Source organism: Sciurus vulgaris (genome assembly GCF_902686455.1).
Source record: "Sciurus vulgaris genome assembly, chromosome: 2".
Lineage (NCBI taxonomy): Eukaryota > Metazoa > Chordata > Mammalia > Rodentia > Sciuridae > Sciurus > Sciurus vulgaris.
The window spans coordinates 106,406,903-106,426,827 of NC_136462.1; the positions used below are offsets into that span (position 1 = coordinate 106,406,903).

The 19,925-nt window shown below is 38.6% G+C and overlaps 1 long non-coding RNA gene across 3 annotated transcripts in view; it reads right to left on the minus strand.

Moving 5' to 3' along the window:
* Positions 1-242: 242 nt before the first annotated feature.
* The window catches only part of LOC306653087, a 64,444-nt gene continuing 44,761 nt past the window's right edge, over positions 243-19,925 (minus strand). For 2 of the 3 annotated variants that reach the window (XR_013761634.1, XR_013761635.1), the window contains exons 2-3: positions 5,709-6,011; positions 243-5,339 (exon numbers count right to left, since the gene is read on the minus strand). This is a non-coding gene — a long non-coding RNA (uncharacterized lncRNA). The remainder of the gene's footprint in view (positions 5,340-5,708; positions 6,012-19,925) is intronic. The other variant, XR_013761633.1, reaches the window with a different exon arrangement.

A 19,925-nucleotide genomic window follows, 5' to 3' on the forward strand; every position in this document is an offset into this window, starting at 1 on the left:
ATGTAATTATAAACAATCCTTTCTCTACATAATGGCCCCACCCCAAAACATGTTCATCAGTTTTATGGTAATTGTCTCTTTATATTTGTTTAATACAAGTGTATAATCAAATAGACTCTGCTTCACTGGTACTGCAAGTCCAGTAGGAAAGGTTATAACAAAATGTATTAATGAGGGTTCTCCAATGGAGAGTAGGGGAAGTTGTGTGTGTGTGTGTGTGTGTGTGTGTGTGTGTATAATAAAAATAGGCTCCCACAGTTATGGAGGCTGAGAAGTCCTAAGATCTGCAGTCAACAAAATAAAGACCCAGAAGAGCCCATGTGTCATCCTAACTCAAGTCTGAAGTCCTGAGAGCCATGAGAGCCAACAGTGTGAGTCCCAGCCAGAAAGCCAGCAGACTTGAGATCCAAGAAGGACTACTGTTTTAGTCCAAGTCCAAAACCAGAAAAGAGCAATGTTCCAGTTCAAGTGGTCAGGCAGGAGGACACTCTTACTCAATGTTTTTGGTCTATTCAGGTTTTCAATTGATCAGATAAGGCCCATCCACATTGGGGTTGGCAATCTGCTTTACTTGGTCTATTGATTCAAAGGTTAGTCTCGTTCAAAAACATCCTCACAGACACACCCAGAATAATGCTTGGCTAAATGTCCAGGCACTCCCCGGCCCAATCAATTTGTCACCACAAAATTAACCATCACAACAACCAATTTTGAATCAATAGCATTGAACAACAGGTTTGGAATATCTAACAAGTAAAATACACGAGCGGCTCTGTCCCACCCAATCCTGAGCCTTGGCTCCACCCTAGCTATTTCCTGTGTTTGGAGAATATTTGAAAATATTAGTCAGTTCCATAGAAAAGGTGTGTGTATTTATCTGGGGAAAGAATCCATCAGTTTTACCAGCTTCTAAAAGGAATTAGTGAACATTTAGGGATCTTTGTTCTAGAACCTGCCAATTGCCTATAAACATCAGTTCTTACCTGGACTCTAGACTATACACACACAGATCACATTGGGGTAAATTTAATAAATTATTTATAATGACTACATTTTTTTACTAATGCTTTTGATTAGTTCCTTCATTTAAAAAATATACTTGGCCTAAAATTTTGGGGAGACTATCACCTTTTCATTTGTAGTAAAACAACTCAAACTTTTCCATAGAATTAAGATTTCTTTTAAAATTATAGTAATGTAGACCTGGTCTCAGACCTAAGGAATTTGAACATTTTATTGAATTATGTCCTTATTTATATAATCATGCTGATACTTCCTCTGTTCCTCAAGCATTTATCGAGCACCTATTATATGCTAGTTCAGCAAAAAATAAGATAGTATACCTGTCCTCAAACCACTTGAAATAATGAAAAGGAGAGATATAAATCCTGCCTCCATCACTACCTAGCTGCCTAACATCTCACGTGTTTAAGCAACTACAATGAAAACAAATAAAAGCACAGACTTTGTAAGACTCTCAGGATGAAATGAGACAATGCATGGATGGTGTTTGGACAGCACTTGACACATGAAGAGGGCTCAACCGGAGTGCAGCGTCCTCTGTTAATATGCAATGAAAGCAAAAAGAAGGAAGAGACACAACGGACTAACCCTACCCACAGGGGTCTAGGAGTCTTCTGAAGAGATGATAGAAGAGGAACCCTTTTCCAGGAAGGAAGTTGGAGATGGGAATTTCAGGCAGAGAGAGTAAATAACCCAAGTATCCTGAGGGTAATGGAAGCCAGTCAAAGTTTCAAAGCAAGACAGTGATAGATGTAAGCTTAGAAGAATTTCTCAGGTAGCCAAGTGAGAATGGATTTGGGTTGATATCTGAAGACCAGAAGATGAGTCATAATGCTGTCAAAGTCACTCAATGAGAAATGAGGGAGGCCTGATGAGGGCAGCGGGAAGGAGAGGAAGTGATGGCTTCAGAGGTAGGATCAGTGGAATTGTTAACACACCCGGTGAAGGTAAGGGAAGACCAAGGTGGTAAGGATATTCTTGTCTTTAACTCATTCAGGGCTCCATTCTCAAGGCTGGCCAGGTTCTCACTAAGCGGACATCAGCCCCTTAGCTTACACCATAAGATTACACCTGGAATAAAGGGACTTCCCAAGTTGACGATCAGATTCAGGAGGTCTCTGGAATTGAATCCTGGATCAAGAGAAAAGACAAAGCCTTCTGCAAACTCAGGGGAAAACTGAAGAGAGATTTTGAAAAAGCAAAGACAGCACCTCTAGGTGCCAGGAATTTCAATCCCTTGGTCTTCTCAAGATACTCAGAGTTGGTGAATATTTATAGGACATAAATGAAACTCAGGGTCTGGCCAATAAAGACACTGTAGAAGAAAATACCCAATAAATTGTAAGGGAAAAAATCCAGACATCCCTCAGCCCTGGTGATTGTTCCTAGTTCCCCAACAAACCAGACAGCAGGACACCAAAAATTAGGGTATTTAGAGTCAATGGCCTTGTTGTCACTTTTCCTTCATATCTTACCATATCTTCCTCCCTCTCAAACTCCAGCAGAATTTTCCTGGTTGCTTACAAAGATCCAGCACTCAATCATCCATGACAGGGTTTGTTGGGTTTTTGATTTTTGGTTTTGTTCTGTGAATCCATGTAACAATGAAACACAAAATATTTTATACAGGGTGAGAGATAGAGGTTTAATTTCATTGTGTTACATATGGATTTCCAGTTTTCCCAGCACAATTTGTTGAACAGGCTATCTTGTCTACAATGTATGTTTTTGGTGCCTTTCTCTAGTATGAGGTAACCGTATTTATGTGGGTTTGTCTCTGTGTCTTCTATTTTGTACCATTGGTCTACATGTCTATTTTGGTGCCAATACCATGCTTTTTTTGTTACTATTGCTCTTTATTATAGTTTAAGGTCTGGTATTGTGATACCTCCTGCTTAACTCTTCTGCTAAAGATTACCTTGGCTATTCTGAATCTCTTATTTTTCCAAATGAATTTCATGATTGCTTTTTCTAGTTCCATGAAGAATGGCACTGGGATTTTAATAGGAATTGCACTGAATCTGTATAACACTTTTGTAGTGTGGCCATTTTGACAATATTAATTCTATCTATCCAAGGTACCTATTAATTCTACCTATGAGAGGTCTTTCCATCTTCTAAGATCTTCTTCAGTTTCTTTCTTTGGTGTTCTGCAGTTTTCATTGTAGAGGTCTTTCACATCTTTTGTTGTACAAAATGAAATTAAACCTTTATCTCTCATCCTAAAAAATCAACTCAAAGTGGATCAAAGACTTAGGCACTAAAACAGAGACCCTGTGCCTAATAGAAGAAATAGTAGACCTAAATCTTTATCATGTCAGCTTAGGAAATGACTTCCTTAACAAGACTCCTAAAGCACAAGAAGTAAAGTTAAGAATCTGTAATGGAATGGATTCAAAATAAAAAAACTTCTTCACAGCAGAGTAAGCAATCAAGAATGTGAAGAGAGAGTCTACGAAATGGGAGAAAATCATTACCAAACACACCCAGATAAAGCACTAATCTCTAGAATATATAAAGAACTCAAAAAACTTAACACCAAAAAAACAAAAAACCCAACCAATAAATGGGCTAAGGAACTGAACAGACACTTCACAGAAGAATAAATACAATTAATTAACAAACATAAGGAAAAATGTCTTGCAATTAGAGAAATGCAAATCAAAATTGCTCTAAGATTTCATCTCACTTCAGTTAGAATGGCAATTATCAAGAATATAAGCAATAATAAGTGTTAGTGAGGATGTGGGGGAAAAGGTACACTCATACATTGATGGTAGGACTGCAAATTTGTGCAACCACTATGGAAAGCAATATGGATATTCCTCAGAAAACTTGGAATGTAATCACCATTTGACCTAGCTATTCCACTCCTCAGTTTATACCCAAATGACTTAAAATCAGCATACTACAGTAATAAAGCCATATCAATGTTTACAGCAGCTCAATTCACAATAGCTAAACTATGCAACCAAACTAGATGCCCTTCAACAGATGAATGGATAAAGAAAATGGGGTATATGTACACAATGGAATATTACTCAGACTTAAAGATGAAAGAAATTATGGAATTTTCAGGTACATAGATGGAACTAGAGAATATCATGTTAAGTGAAAGAAGCCAATCCCAAAATCCAAAGGTCAAATGTTTTCTCTGATAAGCTGATGCTGATCCACAGTGAGGGGTATGTAGGGAAGAATGAAGAAACTTTGGATTATGCAGTGGGGAGTGAGGGGAGGGGTGGGGTGGTAGGGATGGGAAGGATGGTAGAATGAGACAGACATTATTACCCTATATACATATGATTACACTACTGGTGTGACTCAGCACCATGTACAGTCAGAGGAATGAGAAGTTATGCTCCATTTGTGTACAATGTGTCAAAATGCATTCTACTGTCATGTATAACCAATTAGAACAAATAAAAAAATTTTAACACAAAATATTGACCATTATACCTTCAGATCTATATTTCCCTGTTGTTGGTGGTATCATGGCGGCTGCTGTTTGTAAGTGTGAAATACACAAGTCTTCAAATATCTAAACATTGCTTCTTGAAGTATAACTATCCTTCAGAATTTAAATGAGACTTCAATCTAGAATTTTCTTTTCTTCTTAAGATGCCAAGTCTGAGAGTTCTGAAACTAACTGAAATAAAGATATTAAGTTTTCTGCAAAAGCTATGATTCCCCAACCACTGTTAAGATTTGAGATGTGGCTCAAGTGGCTGCTGCTTTTTGCCTTGGCCAGTCTCTTCCAACCACGAGAGAGAGGACCATGGCTGTCCGGGGAATCAACTGCTCCACCATGTCCTGTCGCAAATCTCAGCAACTACTTTTTACTCAAATTTATTCTGTTCAGGCCCTGCCTTCTTGATTAGCTCCTGAGTCTCCTCCTTATTATGAATAGTTTAAAAACCAACCAAACTAAACAACTCTAGAGATTTATTTCACACTGTTTTAAAGGACAGGCTAATGATCTCATGTAAACCTATTCACTTTCCAAATGTCCACCTCCTGATAACATCTGATTTCCCAGTTCCAAACTGAGGTCTTAGGTCCACTCAGTCTACCTCACCATTGTTTCTCACCTCCATCCAGTGATCATATTGAATATGATCCTCAGAACTTGGAGGAGGATCCTGCACTCCTGCAGAGCTCAGCTCACCCAAAGTGAGGTTGTGACTCAGGCTCCTGGTTTACAGTTTCAAATGGTCAATGATTCCTGCCCCAGACACACCAGTCTTCAAAGAGTCAGTTGCCCCAAATCTGACATGTTATAAACTCTCACTGTTCTCCTGTTCTAGCTTCAATCACTACCAAAAAAAAAAAAAATCTCAAAAATTAATTTATAAATAGAATAGACTTTTTTGGCTCACAGTTTTGGAGGCTCATGATCAACTGGTCCCATTACTTTGGGCCTGTGGCAAGGTATCACATCATGACAAGAACATATGGAGGAGAAAAAAACATCTATATTACAAACCAAAGAGCAAAAGAGAGCAGAGAGGGTCTAGGGTTCCATAGTCTCCTTCAAAGCCATGTTCCCAATGACTTAAGGATTCCCAATGGGCTCTGCCTCCTAAAGCTTTCCCACCATCTCTACTATTGCCAACCTGGGTACCAAACTTTTAGCACATGGGCCTTTGGGGGACATTCAAGATCCAAACTATAGTCGTCCTTACCTTCACTTTATGCATTTATATCTTCAAGGATTCACACTTCTTGTCAATCCTGAAACTCAAATGGTCTCATTACAAAGGGTCTTTTTCACTCAACAATAAAACTATAACAATAGCCTTAAAGGATCTGTCTTCATCAGTCTGGAATGACAGCAAAATATCACATACTGGGTGGCTTAAGTGGCAGGCATTGATCTCATAGGTCTTGGAGGCTGGGAAGTCTGAGATCAAAGTCCTGGCAGATCGGGTTCTTGGTGAGGGCTCTCTTCCTGGCTGACAGATGCCACCTTCTCACGGTATCCTCTCCTGGCGAAGAAAACAAACTCTGGTCTCTCTTCTTCTTATCAGGGTATTAATCCCATTATGGGGGTTCCTCCCTCATGGTTGCCTCTAAACCTAATCATTTTCCAAGGCTCCTACCTCATAATACCTTCATTTTGGGGGTTAGGATTTCAACATATGAACTTGAACTTGGGGAAGAACATTCAGCCCAAGACAGCATTCGCAAATAAAAAGTTCTGGTCATCTCTTTCCCCTAGGGGAGAATTTTTCAAAGCTAAAAGATTTGTTTTCCTTCAAAGCTGACATGGTTGACCGCAGGGATCTCCCTTGTGGAACAAATATGAGAAGCACACACATAACTACAAGTTAAATCTTCAGCAGGGTGAGCTGCCGCCCATCTTGATAAGCTGTGGTGATAAGGGCCATGAGCCTCATTTTTTTCCATTATCTACACAGATGACTATCTCCCACCATGTGTTGTAGAAGATTCCATGAAGATAGAAATACATGCAAATTCTTTTCATGTTTACGTAGAAGTTGAATCTCAATGTTGAAATGGCTTCTGATATCACTATCAGCTCCCCACCCATGCTTTAATCCCCTCTTTCTCATTTCTCATTTTTCTGGGCTAGATTCTGAACACAGAGAGAGAGAGAGAGAGAGAGAGAGAGAGAGAGAGAGAGAGAGAGTTTTAAGAAGTGGAAAGTATAGTGTAGGAGAAAAGTCCTAGACTTCAGTGTTAAATGGACCTTCAATCCCAACTCTGCCACCTGTTGTCTGCCCTTAAGGAAATGTTTTAACATTTTTTAGCTTTAAAGTTGTCATCTGCTAAAAAGAAAGGAAAGATAATAATAGCTGCTTCCTGTCTTGTGGATGTACTAGATAATGAAGCCCCAGCATTAAGTAGTTCTCAGTTAACGTCAGTTCCCCTCCCGCTTTCTCATCACCCCTCCCTCCCTTTTAGCCTTTCATTCATTTGCTGAGGTACGGAGAGCTTGATTGATGATTTGGGTTAATATTGAAATACTGTAGCCAATGGACTATTGATGAAAACATCACAAAAAGCCATCAAGGAGTCATTATGTTGAAAAAAGGAGATCCCTTCCCTGGCAAGTAGAGCCATAATTCCATGACGACAATTAGTGTCCTCTCTTGATTGTAAATTATTCAAGGGCAGGGATCTTGTCTTATATCCCCCATAGAATCTACCATAGGTCTTTGTGTTTAGGAAAACTCAATTAATGTTTCTTAATTGAATTATGTTTTCTGTTATATATTTAATTTCATATATGTATGTAGATTATAGCAAAAATACAAATACTATTTGGATGTCTGCTACTTTTATATTTCCAGCTCTTATATAGGAAAGTAGAGGCTTGTTTTTGCATTTTAGCAGTCAAAAAGAAAGTTTATGTTCCCTAAGACTAGTAGAAACCTTGAGGGCTATTGCATTAAGGACTATGCAGCAGGTATTAATCAAACTTCTATAAAATTTAGAGATTTTTTTTTTCTCTATATGCATGATTGAACTACATTACTCTGTTTGGGAGACTGAAAGATTTGAAAAGTTTATACTTAATTAGGCTTACATTTCTAGTACCTGACTCAGTGACTGGCAACATTTCATGGATGAATAGACAGCTGAATGGTTCTATAGATTCCAGAATTTCTACTCTATGTTGAGTATATTTACTGAAAAATGAAATGTAAGATGAAAAATGAAATGAAATGAAAAAAGAAATGTAATTCTACTTTCTAATGAAAGTAGAATTTAGGAGTGAATTTAAAGATCTAATCTATGTATTATTTACTTTTAAGTAATCTAAATATTCATATTCTGATTTATAATTTAATATTATATTCTTTTTCATTGGATTATTTTATATGGTATTATCAGAAATAAGTCACTCCAAAATCATGGAGATATGTCACTCTGTCAATGAATTTGGCACAAATCAACCTACTGATGTGCTTCAACCATTGCATAATTAACCTTTCCCAAGAGATAGTTTGTAAATGTTTTGCTGTTACACACTTAAGACTTGCCTAAATCCAATAAATGTAATTAAAATGTGACTACAGAGAGTTAGTAAAAAAGAAAAAAAAAATGTTAGAAGTGAGGTAGTCAGCAGTCTTCTCAGCACTTTGACAATGCTCTCAGCACCTTAATTATCTTCTTAATATTTGTGCATCCTCCACCCCCATTAAATTACAAGCTCCATGAGAGCAGAGCCTTTCTTTTTCACTATGGAATCCCCAGATTCTAGCATAGAGCCTGGCACACCAAGCGTGTTGGGATTTCTAAAAGAGCACAGCTGTTCTCTTAATCCCTCTAGATTTCAAATCACGAGGGAATAACCCATACATATGGGAAGCAGTACAACAGCTCTCTTAAAGATATAGAGCTGGATAGCAAAAATGGTTCTTAGTATTTCCTCCCTCAATGAGATCCTGAAGTACAGAGTTTGGTCTCTAAGTCAGACACTCACACAGCCAGGTTGGTTGCATGGAGGCGGCAGTGAAGTTGCAAGTGTGGAAAAAATACTCTCACCTGCAGGAAGTCAAAGCCTCTTACTGTCAAGAAATTATGAAAGGGCTGAGAGTGTAGCTTTCTTGCATGCTAACAAACTAACTTGTAACTATTTCATGGATACTGGAAGAAGATATGAGATTCTTGGATCAGAAACAAATGACTTTTTTACTCACAGCAAATGCAGTAGCCAAGGTGTCAACAAAATGTTTATACCAGTTTCCCATGCCTTACCCACAAGTCCCATGGGAAAACACAGTGGTCCATGATGGACCCTGAACATGCAGAGAGTTAAACTATAGGAGAGTAAGTCTGTGCTGGGGCAACTCACTCCTTTTATAACAAGTGGAAGTTAGCCTGCTCTTTTCTTGGGGGTGGGAGGTGGGTACTAGGGACTAAATCCAGGGGCGCTTTACCACTGAACTACATCCCCAACCCTTTTTTAAAATTTATTATTGTAAGACAAGGTCTCACTAAGTTGCTTAGGACTTCAGTAAGTTGCTGAGGCTGGCTTTGAACTTACAATCATCCTGCCTCAGCCTCCCAAGTCGCTGGGATTACAGGTGTGCACAACCACACCTGGAAAGCCTGCTCTTTATACAGGCTGCTGAAAATACCACCTGAGGATGGCCTGGAAAAAGCATGTGGAGTCTTCCCTTGGTGGATACATAGGAAGATGATGTAGAAAGGCTCAGAGCCCATGGAAGATCACCTCTCCCAACACCAATCAGCTCCAGTTGAAGGGGAAGAGGAAGGTAAAGACAGGCAGTTATTCCAAAACCTCTTTCTGGGGAATAGAGCAGCAGTTCCCTCATGCAGGAAACACATCCTAGCATCTTGCTCACTCAACCCATTGAATTTACCAAGCAGGTTAACAGGGATACAACTGCCCCTCTTTGGGTAGGAGAATATTTTAGATAATCCTGCCCCCACATTTACTACGATATGTCCAAATCTGGTATGGTTCCTTTGTATTACCTCTTGAGACAAGTTATAGGCAGTTCCAAGTTTGCCTCCTATGATGGTTAGCTTTATGTGTTAACCTGGCTAAGCGATAGCACCCATTTATTTAATCAAACACAAATGTGGGTGTTTCCATGGAGGTATTTTGTAGATATAGTTAACATCTGCCATTAATCGATTCTTAAGTAAAGGAGATGACTTTTGATAATGTGAATGGGCCTCATCTAATCAGGCTCATTCAGAGCAAAACTGAAGTTTCTCTAAGGAAGAAAAAAAATGTCTTTCAAGACGGCAACATCCAGTCCTGCCTGAGAATTTTTAGCCTGCCAGCCTGCCCTTTAGATTTTAGGTTTTCAGTCCTACAATTGCAGAAGCAAATTCCTTAAAATACCTCCTACTTTCTGTTTCTCTGCAGAACCCTGATGGATATAGCCACATATCAAAAACAGGTCAGAACCAGATGTTAATTAAATAAGCCTAGAGCTCTGTGCATCCTTGCTCATCACACAATCTTGCCATGGTTTATTCAGGGTCTCAAGTTTCTTGATACCTGAGAGAGAACAGACATCAATACTCCAGCCACTGTGAGATAACAACTTATAATCTTTCCTGTGCTGCCTACTTTTCTAAACCAAAATATCAGAGCACATTGACAGATATGAGTGTACATGTAGGAGAAAGTGAAGATAATAATGTACTTGAAACCAGCCTGTTCACAAAGGCGAGGTCATGTAAATGTTCTGTTTGCATATCATGTGAGTTTACTTCACCCCAATTGTGTCCCTGGCCAGATAAGTTTTTGCATAGCAAAGAAAATAATCAACACAGTGAAGATACGACATACAAAATGGGAGGAAATACCTTCAAAAGATTCAGAATACATCATTAACTCAAAAAACTCAACAGCAAAACAATGAATAATCTAATTTACAAGTGGACAATAAACCTGAATACATATTTCTCAAAAGAAGGCATACAAGGCCAATAGGTATATGAAAAAACTGCTCAACACCACTAATCATTATGGAAATGAATATCAAACCATGATGAGATGCCATCATGAATGTCTAACAAATAGACAAAGATAACAGGAGCTCGAGAGAACATGGATTAATTGGAACCCTTACACACATTGTCAATGGGAATGTAAATTAGTGTAGCCATTATGGAAAATAGTGAAGAAGTTCCTCAAAAAACTAAAAATGAACTACCATATGATCTATCATTCTCACTTTAGGGTATACATCCAAAACAAATTAAGTCAGACTGTCAAGGAGACATCTGGACCTCCATGTTCTTGCAGCAGTATTAATAATAACCAAGAAATGAAAACAACCCATGTGCCTATCAACAGATGAATGGATTTTTGTTTGTTTGTTTGATTCATTCTGCTATTTTTTCCCTTCCCCCCACCCCTCCCACCCCTCCCACCCCTCTTTTCCCTCTATACAATCCTTCCTTCCTCCATTCTTACCACCCTCCTTATCCCTAACCCTAAACCTAACCGTAACCCTAACGCTAACCCCTCCTACCCCCCATTATATGTCCTCATCCACTTATCAGCGAGATCATTCATCCTTTAGTTTTTTGAGATTAGCTTATCTCACTTAAAATGATATTCTCCAGTTTCATCCATTTGCCTGCAAATGCCATAATTTTATCATTCTTCATGGTGGAGTAATATTCCATTGTATATATATGCCACAGATTCTTTATCCATTCATCAACTGAAGGGCATTTAGGTTGATTCCACAATCTGGCTATGGTGAATTGAGCAGCTATGAACATTGATGTATCTGTATCTCTGTAGTATGCTGATTTTAAGTCCTTTGGGTATAGGCCAAGCAGTGGGATAGCTGGGTCAAATGGTGGGTCCATTCCAAGCTTTCTGAGGAATCTCCATACTGCTTTCCAGAGTGGCTGCACTAATTTGCAACCCCACCAGCAATGTATGAGTGTACCTTTTTCTCCACATCCTCAACAACACCTATTGTTGCTTGTGTTCTTGATAATCGCCATTCTAATTGGGGTGAGATGAAATCTTAGGGTAGTTTTGATTTGCATTTCTCTTATTACTAAAGATGTTGAACATTTTTTCATATATCTGTTGATTGCTTGTACATCTTCTTCTGTGAAGTGTCTGTTCATTTCCTTAGCCCATTTGTTGATTGGATTATTTGTATTCTTGGTGTAGAGTTTTTTGAGTTCTTTATAGATTCTGGAAATTAGTGCTCTATCTGAAGTATGAGTGGCAAAGATATTCTCCCACTCTGTAGGCTCTCTCTTCACATTACTGATAGTTTCCTTTGCTGAGAGAAAGCTTTTTAGTTTGAATCTATCCCAGTTGCTTTTATTTCTTGGGCTATGGGAGTCTTGTTAAGGAAGTCTGATCCTAAGTCAACAAGTTGAAGGTTTGGACCTACTTTTCCTTCTATAATATGCAGGGTCTCTAGTCTGATTCCGAGGTCCTTGATCCATTTTGAGTTGAGTTTTGTGCAGGGTGAGAGATGGGGGTTTAATTTCATTCTGTTGCATATGGTTTTCCAATTTTCCCAGCACCATTTGTTGAAGAGGCTATCTTTTCTCCATTGCATATTTTTGGCACTTTTGTCTAGTATGAGAAAATTGTATTTATTTGGGTTTGTGTCCATGTCCTCTATTCTGTACCATTGATCTACCTGTCTATTTTGGTACCAATACCATGCCATTTTTGTTACTATTGCTTTGTAATAGAGTTGAAGATCTGGTATTGCGATACCCCCTGCTTCACTCTTTCTACTGAGGATTGCTTTAGCTATTCTGGGTTTCTTATTCTTCCAGTTGAATTTCATAATTGCTTGCTCTATTTCTGTAAGGTACATCATTGGGATTTTAATTGGATTTGCATTGAATCTGTATAGAACTTTTGGTAGTATGGCCATTTTGACAATATTAATTCTGCCTATCCAAAAACATGGGAGATCTTTCCATCTTCTAACGTTTTCTTTCATTTTTCTTTAGTGTTCTGTAGTTCTCATTGTGAGAACTACACTTTCACCTCTTTTGTGAGATTGATTCCCAAGTATTTTATTTTTTTCAAGGCTATTGTGAATGGGGTAGTTTTCCTAATTTCTCTTTCTGAAGATTCATCACTTATGTATACAAATGCATTGGATTTATGAACATTGATCTTGTAACCTGCTACTTTACTGAATTCACTTATGAGTTCTAAGAGTTTTCTGGTGGAATTTCCAGGTTCCTCTAAATATATAATCATGTCATCAGCAAATAGGGATAGTTTGAGTTCTTCTTTTCCAATGCGTATCCCTTTAATTTCTTTGGTTTGTCTAATTGCTCTGGCTAGAGTCTCAAGGACGATGTTGACTAGAAATGGTGAAAGAGGGCATCCCTGCCTTGTTCCAGTTTTTAGGGGGAATGCTTTCAGTTTTTCACCATTTAGAATGATATTAGCCATGGGCTTAGCATAGATGGCCTTTACAATGTTAAGGAATGATCCCACTAACCCAATTTTTTCTAGTGTTTTGAGCATGAAGGGATGCTGTATTTTATCGAATGCTTTTTCTGCATCTATTGAAATAATCATGTGATTCTTAACTTTCAGTCTGTTGATATGGTGAATGACATTTATTGATTTCCGGATGTTGAACCAACCTTGCATCCCTGGGATAAAACCCACTTGATCGTGATGCACTATCTTTTTAATATATTTTTGTATGTGATTTGCTAAAATTTTGTTGAGAATTTTTGCGTCGATGTTCATTAAGGATATTGGTCTGAAATTTTCTTTCCTCGATGTATCTCTGTCTGGTTTAGGTATTAGGTATTTGGTATTAGGTATTTAGGTATTAGGTATATTGGCTTCATAGAATGAGTTTGGGAGGGTTCCCTCCTCTTCTATTTCATGGAACACTTTGAGAAGTATTGGAATAAGCTCTTCTTTAAAGGTTTTGTAGAACTCGGCTGAGAACCCATCTGGTCCTGGACTTTTCTTTGTTGGTAGGCTTTGGATGACCTCTTCTATTTCATTGCTTGAAATTGATTTATTTAAGTTGTGTATGTCCTCCTCATTCAGTTTAGGTAATTCATATGTCTCTAGAAACTTGTTGATGTCTTCGAGGTTTTCTGTTTTGTTGGAGTATAGATTTTCAAAATAGCTTCTAATTATGTTTTGTATTTCACTCATGTCTGTTGTGATATTTCCTTGTGCATTCCGAATTTTAGTAATTTGAGTTTTCTCCCTCTTTCTCTTTGTTAGTGTGGCTAAGGGTTTATCAATTTTGTTTATTTTTTCAAAGAACCAACTATTTATTTTGTTAATTTTTCCAATTGTTTCTTTTGTTTCAGTTTCGTTGATTTCGGCTCTGATTTTAACTATTTCCTGTCTTCTACTACTTTTGGTGTTGGTCTGCTCTTCTTTTTTTAGGGCTTTGAGCTGTAGTGTTAAGTCGTTTATTTGTTGATTTCTATAGACTTCTTTTGTTGAATGTGCCCCATGAAATAAATCTTCCTCTCAGTACTGCTTTCATAGTGTCCCAGAGATTTTGATATGATGTGTCTTTGTTCTCATTTACTTCTAAGAATTTTTTAATTTCCCTCCTGATGTCTTCTGTTATCCATTCATCATATAATAGTGTATTATTTAATCTCCAAGTATGGGAGAAGTTTCTGTTTTTTATTCTGTCATTTATTTCTAATTTCAATCCATTATGATTTGATAGAGTACGAGGTAGTATCTCTATCTTCTTGTATTTGCTAACAGTAGCTTTGTGGCATAAAACATGGTCTATTTTAGAGAAGGATCCATGTGCTGCTGAGAAGAAAGTGTATTCGTTCTTTGTTGGATGGTATATTCTATATAAGTCGGTTAAGTCTAAATTGTTGATTGTGTTATTGAGATCTATGGTTTCTTTATTCAATTTTTGTTTGGACAATCTATCCAGGGGTGAGAGAGGTGTGTTAAAATCACCTAGTATTATTGTGTTGTGGTCTATTTGATTTCTGGAATTGAGAAGGATTTGTTTGACGTACATGGATGAGCCTATGTTCGGGGCATAGATATTTATGATTGTTATGTCTTGCTGATTTATGCTTCCCTTCAGCAGTATGTAACATCCTTCTTTATCCCTTCTGACTAGTTTTGGCTTGAAGTCCACATTATCTGAAATGAGGATGGATACTCCAGCTTTTTTGCTGTGTCCGTGTGCATGGTATGTTTTTTCCCATCCTTTCACCTTTAGTCTATGGGTATCTCTCTCTATGAGATGAGTCTCTTGCAGGCAGCATATTTTTGGATATTTCTTTTTAATCCATTCTGCCAGTCTATGTCTTTTGATTGATGAGTTCAGGCCATTAACATTCAGGTTTATTATCGTGATATGACTTGTATTCCCAGTCATTTGACTCATTTTTGTTTTTTGACATGATTCGGTTTCTCCTTTATTTGGCTATTCCTTTAGGCTAGTTCCTCCCATTGCTGATTTGCATCGTTGTTTTTCATCTCTTCCTCATGGAATATTTTGCTGAGAATGTTCTGTAATGCCGGCTTTCTTTTTGTAAATTCTTTTAGCTTTTGTTTATCATGGAAGGATCTTATCTCATCGTCAAATCTGAAAGTAAGTTTTGCTGGGTATAAGATTCTTCGTTGGCATCCATTTTCTTTCAGGGCTTGGTAAATGTTGTTCCAGGCCCTTCTAGCTTTTAGGGTCTGGATTGAAAAATCTGCTGATATTCTTACTGATTTCCCCCTGAATGTAATTTGATTCTTTTCTCTCGTGGCCTTTAAAATTCTGTCTTTATTTTGTATGTTAGGTATTTTCATAATAATGTGCCTTGGTGTGGGTCTATTGTAATTTTGTATATTTGGAGTGCTTGATTTTCCATTTCATTCTTCAGATTTGGAAAATTTTCTGAAATTATTTTTTTAATAGATTGTTCATTCCTTTGGTTTGTTTCTAAGCCTTCCTCAATCCCAATAATTCTTAAATTTGGCCTTTTCATGATATCCCAAAATTCTTGTAGATTCTGTTCATGATTTCTTACCATCTTTTCTGTTTGGCCAACTTTGTTTTCAAGATTAAATATTTTGTCTTCAATATCTGAAGTTCTGTCTTCCAGGTGTTCTCTCCTATTGGTTATGCTTTCTATAGAGTTTCTAACTTAGTTTATTGTTTCCTTCATTTCAAGGATTTCTGTTTGGTTTTTTTTTTTTTTTTCAGTATCTCTAACTCTTTATTGAAATGATCTCTTGCTTCCCGTATTTGCTCTTTTAACTGTTGATTGGTGCAATCATTTAATGCCTGCATTTGCTTTTTCATCTCCTTGTTTGCTTCCCTGATTGTTTTAATTATGTACATTCTGAACTCCTTTCTGACATTTCTTCTGCTGTGCTGTCATTGGGTTTTATTGATATAGTATCTAGGTTTGTTTGGGACATTTTCTTCCCTTCATATTGGTCAGATGTCAGTGGGACTCTGTGATATTGCAGATTTCCTCTATTGGCTTATAGTGTCCCTGTAGATTTCCAGTATATCACCTCCCAGCCTTCAGTAGCCTGAAGTCTTGGGGTAATGCAGTGCTTCCGAAGAAAGCTGCCCCTAGCCCGCTACTGGTTCCAGGGAGAGAGACCTGGAGAGGTCTCTGGCTGCCCTGCCCTGGTCCCAGAGGCTGCTTGCAGGTCGGAGTTCTCCGCTGGCTTGGGGACTGTGGCTGGCTCTGTGTAGAAAGGCTCTCACTGGGCGGTCTGCTCTGAGAAGCTAGCCTAGAAAGGCGCTTCCCACCAGAGGGAGCTGGGCTGCTTGGAGAAGTCCCTGGCTGCCCTGTCCTGGTCTCTGAAGCAACCTGTGGGCAGGCCAGAGCTCGCTGTGCGCTGGCTCAGGGACTTGGAGCTGGTTCTGTGCAGAAAGGTTCTCACTGGGGGGCCTGCTCCGAGAAGCTGGAGAATCTGGATCTGTGGGAGGAGCCCACTGGAGTGCTCAGAGCTGCCTGTGGGAGACTCTAGCTGCCCTGCCCTACTCTAATAAGCCACCTGAATCCGGGCCTGCTGCCCAGGCCAAGCTTCACCGGGTGGGGGAGACTCACCCCGTGGTTCTATTTTAGTCTGAGTCTCTCAATGCCTCCCCTTCTTGAATCCTGGGTTCTGGAGCGACTGGAGATGCAGTCACCCTCTAGTTCGCCATCTTGGATCGCCCAGATGAATGGATTAAAAAAAAAAAAAGAACAAGTTACATTTACACCATGGAATACTATGGAGCCATAAAAAGGAGGGAATCCTGTCATTTGGGAAAACATGGATGGAATTAGAGAACATTATATTAAGTGGAATAAGTCAAGCACAAAAAGACAAAACCAAATCACTCATATGTAGAATCTAAAATGTTAATCTCATAAAAATATCATCCATGATCAGCCTGGCCTTTCAGCTTTCTCAGACAGCCCTCCTACTCACCAATAATGGCCCCAAGCCTCTGGGTCCAGGGCACCTGTCTCACATGCTGCTTTTGGGGAGCACTGGAGCTAAGAAACATTAAGTCTAACATTCCTCTCTCCTGCATTTGCCTCCCTCATTGGCTATTAGCTCTGGAATGCAGGAAGTGGCTTTCCTAGATCCTGGGGCCAGGCCTGGTCCAGTGGAAGGGCTCAGTGCCCTGTTTGAAAAGAGGAAAGAAAGAAGGTAGGGCAAGAGTGAAAGAGACTTGCAGATGTGAAAGCCCAGTGTCAAAGACAAAGAACCTTCAACTTGACTACAATCAGCTCTTAACATTTAGATGACTTTGTGCAAGTGACTTAGCTTTAATAATCTACAGTTTCCTCTTCTATAATCATGTCTACTTCATAAGGAGAAAATCAGACAATGTCTGTAGCATTTAGCACAGTGTCTGACAGATATTTCATACTGGATATAAGCTAGCTTGATGATGATGATGCCACCACTCTTGTCATGAAATTCCTCAACTATAAAATGAGGGGTCAAACCGTCTGACCCTCCGCTCTCTTCCAGGTCAACAGTGCTATAACTTGGCAAGGCAGAAACCAGCTCCATTTCACAAATGACAGTGTAGACCAAGAGAATGGCAGTGTTGGAGCCCAACTTTGAATCGTGGCCCTGAGGCCAGCTCCAGCACCCAGTTCTAGGTGACGCTGCTGCTGTTAAGCAGCTAAAAGACTTCCACACTTGGTTCTGCCCTCCCTAAGTTGACTTGTGTCTTTCCTCTTGTTGCAACTCTAAGCTAATATTGAATCTTTCATTCAGCACACATTGAATTGCTATTGATTGTCACACTGTGTCTCAGATTAGCTTTATTGCATTATATATTCACACACATAGCTTACTAAAACCAGCATACAGAGTCACCTTGCAATACCCTGCAGACTTCAGAACGTTTTCAGGACCATGAATTTCTCAGAGAATTGAACAAATTCTTTGTTGAACAACTGGCAACTTTTATTGGATAACTGACATTGAACAACTAAGGAAAAGAATCTCCAAAAGCACCGTCCGCAAGGAACATAAATCATTTCTGATCAATTTCAATGACTTCCAATGCAAGAATCATTTCAGTAATAAAACTGTTTGGGAAAAGACTGAAGGATTGTGTCTCTTAATCTTACACTTCCAGAATCTGTTATTAAATATGTCCAGAGCAACAATAGATCATAGATTCATTTGAAGAACCATTTAATTTCTCAAAACTATCAAGACTCAAGTGGAATTTATAAGAGGAATTGGACAGAAGATTTGTCATTCACTAGAATTAGTCAGTAGCGCTGAGACATATGGCTGATTTTTCTCCCATTAATGAATCTTTCCATACTTGAAAAGTAATAACTTCTTAAGAATTGCACTTATCTGGGACTCACAGGGGAGAGCAGTGATGATTTTTCTCACTTCAATATTCCACATCTCCTCCAATGAAAGAAATCCTCTACCTTTTTAAATAAAGGTTTCTATTTCTCTCTACCCCTGCCCCCCAAAAAAGAAAATTACAAGTTTAAAAATTAGATGACCATGTGTTTCCAAATTTAGTACTTACTGGTCCATATACTAACTCATGACTACTAAGTAGACTATGAGATAATTAACTGTAGGCACATCCTCAGAAGCTTCCCTGGTTTCTCCCACATATCCAAAATAGTATTTCTTCACCAGGGACACTTTATCCTCCAGGGGACATTTGGCAATATGTAGAGATATGTGGATTGCCATTTCTGGGACGTGGCTGGTGCTAGCAGCATCAAGTGGTTGATAAATGTCCTACAATGCACAGGACAGCCCCTCCAACATAACATTATCCTCTCAAATTGCCAACCAATCTTGATCTAGAATCACTTTAGGCACATAACAAACACTTAAAATGTTTGTTGCCTGGCATGGGGGTGCATGCCTATAATTACAGCCACTCAGGAGGCTGAGGCAGGAGGATCACAAGTTCCATGCCAGCCTGGGCAACATAATGAGACCTTGTACCAAAACAAAACAAAACAAAAATATTGGAATGATGGAATACTATTAGCTGGTGTTCACATTAAAACAAAGGAGACCTCAAAGTTGGATGGAGTAGTCAGGGGATTCATGCAGGAGAAGGACTTTAGTGGAAATTTATAATGATGGGCAGAAATTGGGTGGACATTCTAGAATTGGATGAGAATAGGAATTCTTAGAAGCATAACACTTTTGAGAAATCAGAGAGGACTAACCCCATTGGCTAAAACCCTAAAGATGTACTCCAGAACATGGGACCTTAGTAGGACAGAACCCAATATCAAATTTAAATGAATGATATGGTTTTGGCTTGAAAACAATTGATATCATGTATTTTGAGGAAGGGGAATAGGAAAAAAATATTTAGCACCATTTATGTTTATATAAGTAGCATCATTAATAAATCTTAACACCGTTATACAAATGAAGGAACTGAGACACAAAGACATTAACCATAAAATTTGGAATTTTGTGCTTTAAAATTAGGTAACTTTGCTTGCTTATGTTTTTAATGCATATTAATTATACAAAAGAACAAGTTTCATTGAGGCATATTCATACATGGATATAACACACTTTGATCATATTATTTATGTCTTTTGAAAGACAATACATTAATTACAGACAATAGCATTAATACACGGTACCATGTGGTATTTATAGCACAGGCTCTGGAACCAAAGTGGGTAGGATCATACTATTTTCCCATACCACAGTTGTTCATCCCCTGCTTTCAGAACTCTAATTGTGGGGAGGGGTCACTACTCCCCAATAGTGAATTGCCGCTTAGACTACTCTCAGCAGCAGAAAGACCATCAGTGTGGTGTACTGAAACCCACTCTAGGCAACTGGCTCCTACATGAACACATTTAGTAGCTCATGACTTTGGGCAAGGAGCTGAACTTAACCAATATTAAATAAGTTCATAGATGTAAAGCAGACAGAACAGGGCTACGTGCATAGAATA